Raw genomic sequence first — 5,725 nt, 5'->3', positions numbered from 1 at the left:
AGATAGATAGATAGATAGATAGATAGATAGATAGATAGATAGATAGAGGGCACAGAGTGAGTTGAAGATGAAAGGGTGATATCTGGAAAATAAAATTAAGGGGTGAGAGAGGATTATACTGGGAGGAGAAAGGGAGAAGTAGAATGGGATAAATTATCTCACATGAATCAATACATGAAACAGACAAGAAAAGGCTTTTACAGTGGAGGGGAAATGGGGGAAGGTGAGAAGGAATGAGTGAATCTTATTCTCATAGGATTTGGCTTGAGGAGGGAATAACATACACAATGGGGTATGGAAATCCATCTTACCCTACAGGAAAATCAGGAGGGAATGGGACAGGAGAGCAGGGGGTTGATAGAAGGGAGGGCAGATTGGGGGAGGGGATTATCAAAAGCAAATACTTCTAAGGAGGCACAGGGTCAAAAGAGAGAATAGAATAAATTGGGGGTAGGATAGGATGAAGGGAAATATACCTAGTTTTTTCCACAACATGACTGCTGTGGAAGTGTTTTGCATGACTACACATCTATAACCTGTATTGAGATGCTTGCTTTTTCAATGAGGGTGGGTAGGGAGGGAGAAAGGGAGCAAATTTGTAACCCAAAGTTTTAAAAACACATGTTAAGAATAAAAAGGTAAAATAAAATAAAAAATCATACTTTTACAAAAAGAAAACAAATTTAGGAGGACAGCATTGTCAATATTGTCACATCTGAAACCTTTTAGGTGAATATGAGCTGGTCTCAAGCCAAAAAGCCTTCTTGAAAGAGCTCAAGGAGGATTCTAAAAGTCAAATTAGAGAGGTAGAAGAAAAATTGAAAAATTTCTTCTTTTAAATTAATTTAATTATGTTTAGTTTTCATCATTCACTTCCACAAGAGTTTGAGTTCCAAATTTTCTCCCCATCTTGTCCCTGCCCCCATTTGAAAATGGCATGCATTCTGAATACCCCTAATCTGCCTTTCCTTCTATCTCTCTCCCCTTTCTCTTATCTCCTTCCCCTTCAATTTTCCTGTAGGTCAGGATAGATTTCTATACCTCATTTCTTGTATATCTTATTTCCCAGTCACATGGGAAAACATTTTTTTTATCTTTTGTTTTTAAAATTTTGGGTTCCAAATTTTCTCCCTTCCTCCCTCCCCACCCACCCTCATTGAAAAGGCAAGCAACTTGATACAGGTTATACTTGTGTAGTCATGCAAAACTCTCCCATGGTAGTCATGCTGTGGAAAACTAACTATATTTTCCTTAATCCTGTCTCCTGCCCTCCCATTTGTTCTATTCTCTCTTTTGACCCTGTCCCTCCTTAGAAGTGTTTGCTTCTGATTACCCCCTCCCCCAATCTGCCCTCCCCTCTATCATCCTCCTGATCTCTTGTCCCTGTCACCCCTATTTTCTGTAGGGTAAGATAGATTTCCATACCCAATTGAATGTGTATGTTATTCTCTCCTTAAGACAAATTCTGTGAGAATAAGATTCACTCATTCCCTCTCACCTTCCCCCATTTCTCCTTCACTGTAAAAGCCTTTTTCATCTGTTTTATGTGAGATAACTTACTTTATTCTACATTTCCCATTCTTTCTCCCAGTATAATCCTCTTTCACCCCTTAATTTTATTCTCCAGATATCACTCCTACAAATATCATCTTTCAATGCAGAATGTAAACAGTTCAACCTTAACAAGTCTCTTATGATTTCTCTTTCATGTTCACCTCTTCATGTTTCTCTTGAGTCTTGTATCTGAAAGCCAAATTTTCTACTCGGCTCTGGTCTTTTCATCAAAAATGCTTGAAAGTCCTCTACTTCACCGAATGTCCATTTTCCCCCCTGAAGGATTATGCTCAGTTTTGCTGCATAGGTGATTCTTGGTTGTAATCCTGTCACCTTTGACCTCTAAAATATTATATTCCAAACCCTGCAGTCCCTTAATGTAGAAGCTGCTAAATCTTATGCTATCCTGAATGTGTTTCCACAATACTTGAAGTGTTTCCTTCTGGCTGCTTGCAATATTTTTTCTTGACCTGGGAACTCTGGAATTTGGCTACAATACTCCTAGGAGTTTTCCTTTGGCCATCTCTTTCATGAGATGATTGGTGGATTCTTTCAATTTCCATTTTGCCCTCTGGTTCTAAAATATCAGGGCAGTGTTCCTTGATAATTTCTTGAAAGATGATGTCTAGGCTCTTTTTTTGAGAATAAAATTAAGGGGTGAGAGAGGATTATACTGGGAGAAGGAGAAAGGGAGAGGTACAATGGGGTAAATTATCTCACATAAAACAGATAAGAAAAAGCTTTTACAGTGGAGGGGAAATGGGGGAAGGTGAGAGGGAATGAGTGAATCTTATTCTCATTGGATTCGGCTTAAAGATAGAATAATATACACAATCAATTGGGTATGGAAATCTATCTTACCCTACAGGAAAATAGGGGGTGAAGGGGACAAGAGAGCAGGAGGATGATAGAGGGGATAGCAGATTGTGGGAGGGGTAATCAGAAGCAAACACTTCTAAGGAAGGACAGGGTCAAAAGAGAGAATAGAATAAATGGGGGGTGGAATATGGTGAAGGGAAATATACTTAGTTTTTCACAACATGACTACTCTGAAAGTGTTTTGCATGACTACACACGTATAATCAAGTTGCTTGCCTTCTCAATGAGGGTGGGTGGGGAGGGAGGAAGGGAGAAAATTTGAAACCCAAAGTTTTAAAAACAAATGTTAAAAAAATATTTTCACATGCAACTGGGAAATAAGATATACAGGAAATGAGGTATAGAAATCTATCCTGCCCTACAGGAAAATTGAAGGGGAAGGAGATAAGGGAAAGAGGGGGGAGATAGAAGGGAGATCAGATTAGGGAAAAGGGTATTCAGAACACATGCTATCTTGGGGTGGGGGGAGGCATGAGATGGGGAGAAAATTTAGAACTCAAAATCTTGTGGAAGTGAATGTTGAAAACTAAAAATAAATAAATTAATAAAAAAAGAAAGTCAGCATCTACTCTACACCTTATACTGTTAAAGAGTTGGTTAGATAACTGAGTTCATACACCCACTGAGAAAAGTTTTGAACCCAAACATTCTTTTTTATGAGTCTAGGACTACACCCTCCATATCCTGCTGCCTCTCATGTATTGTCTATGTAATTATATTCTCACATTTTGTCACTGATGTTCAGATGAAATCACCCTGAAGCACAGAACTTTTTTCACTTTTTATTTTGTATACCTAGTGTCTGACAGATGGTAGGATCTAACTAAATGCTGGTTGATTGGCTGATTTAGAGGACATCATTGTCTAGAAATAATAGTATATAAATATTAAGTAGAAGTCACTGGAGAAACTCACATATGATATGTGGGAGCAGGACACACTATAAAGGCAACTTGGAATTATAATGGAGACCCAAATTGGAAGATTTCCACAAAGAAATATATGGGTGAAAAATTACAATGGTGATGATGATGATGATAATAATGAGAGTTAACATTTATTTCTCAAGTTAAGGTGCATAAAACACTTTTCATAAGTTATTAAAATTGAACCTCAAGACAATTCTGTGGTGTCACTGCTATTATTATCCTGAATTTATATATGAAACATCTTAGTTAGAGAGAGATTGTTTCTTACCTAAAATCAACATCTCACAAGTCTGTGATATAGAATTTGAACTCTGTTCTTCCTGACTTCCCTTCTTATAGTCTAGGTACTACATTATTTAGATGAATAAGGTTAATTTTTAATATGATGAGAAAGAGTTAAGACACTGTATATTCTACTGTCAACCTTCTGATGTCAAAGGAATCATGTTACAGTTTTTGTTGCACCCCCATTGACAAATGTACATGAATAAGAGTCACTCAGAATAAGCAGTCAAGGATAGGTTAAGGACTACATGCATGGAAAGAACACCCACATGGTTGAAATCACAGATCCAATAGCTTGCATGTGTATCTATTCAATTACTACTGTATTGTTTTTGCAAAATATTCCCTAGTTTGTGATGATATTTGAGTAGGGAAGGGAAGTAAAAGGAAAAAAAAACATTGGTTTCCATCTTTGACTTTCTGTGATAAGGAAGGAGAAATGAAAGAATTGTTTCTCAGCATTGAAGATGCTAAGAAATATTTTAAAGCATGCCTGGTGATCTCACAAACTACAAATCAGAAAGAAATGTTAATGTGATTTTCTTCTTTCTACAAATGCAATAGCAAAAATGACAGCACCACTTAAACATTTCTTCTCAAAAATAAGCACTATGGATAAAAAAAGTATCTAATATGGGAAAAAAAAAGCAGGTCAGCCAAAGAATGTCTGATGTGACCAAGAATAATAATTCAACTCAGATTCAATTCTTCTCCTCTTGGATTCCCTCACTTCCTTTAAAGCTCAGCTTGGCCCAAACATCATCTCCTATGAGTCTGTTCCAGATTCCCCTAGCTGCTAATGTACCTCCTTCAAATTACTCTGTATTGATTTTGTATAAAGGTTAGGGTATAGATCTGTGATGCTATTGGTATGTGGTTCTCCTAAATGATGAAATTCCCACCACCAATGCAGGCTGCCACCTTCTCTGTGACTTATAGTCCTAGAAATTGGCTTGGGGCACTGAGAGGTTTGGTAACTTGACACAAAATCAGTGTGGGATAATGTGAGTATGTATTTGTATGGAAACTATTTCTTCAAAAATAATACAAACCTCTGAAGGTGAGTGATAATTTTTATTATTGTATCTACAGCACCTAGCACAGCATCTGGTACATAGTGGGTACTTGATAAATGCATTTTAGTTGATATAATTCAATAAATATTTAAATATATCTGATGCAAGGCAATGTTCTAAGTGCTGGAGATTCAAACAAACAAGCAAACAACCCTCACCGGCACATATCAGTTCCTCACTTGGATTATTATAGTAATCAATTGGTCCTAATTAGTTTGCCTGCTTCTCTCTTCTTCAATCCACCTTCCTTACAGTGGCCAAATTGATATGTCAAAAACACAGATCTGACCATGTCATTTACCTGCTAAAACCCAAATCAAAACAAAACAAACAAACAAACAAAAAATCCTTGAAAATCACAAGCGATAGATGTAACAAGTCACAAGATAAATTAGAGAAACTATGAAGTTACCTTTCACTTCCGTGTATAAGGGAATAATTGAGCAAACAAGGGAAAGAGAGAACGACAACATAAAATACACACTGTTGATCACATATTTTAATCTATACAAATCCAAACAGTTAAGCTTAGAATGCAAATTGTTATCTAGAAAAATACATCTTTGCAGTTTGTTTTCCTGATAAATGTCTAATTTCTAACATATAGAAAGAGGTAAATTATTTTTTTTAAAGAATAAACAACATCCACAAAATCTGAAGTGGTAAATATATATATATATATATATATATATTTGTAAATAGGCAATTCTCAATGGAAGAAGCCAAGCCTATCTATAGCCATATGAAAAATGCTCTAAATTACTGCTATTTGGAGAACTGCAAATTAAAGCAACTCTCAGATTCTGCCTCACACCTAAGATACTGGCAACATTGAGCAAAAAGGAAAACGACAAATATTGAAGGAACTGAAATAAAACAGACACATTGACACACTGTTGGTGGAGCTGTGAATTGTTCCTGCTTTTTATAACCAGCAATTGGAACCAGCAATGTGAAACTAAAATCACAAAATGTGCACCAACTTTGTCCCCAAAATATCAT

The sequence above is a fragment of the Vombatus ursinus genome, unplaced genomic scaffold, assembly GCF_900497805.2.
Source record: "Vombatus ursinus unplaced genomic scaffold, bare-nosed wombat genome assembly UNPS02014837.1, whole genome shotgun sequence".
Lineage (NCBI taxonomy): Eukaryota > Metazoa > Chordata > Mammalia > Diprotodontia > Vombatidae > Vombatus > Vombatus ursinus.
Note: the sequence above shows the minus strand (reverse complement) of the source record.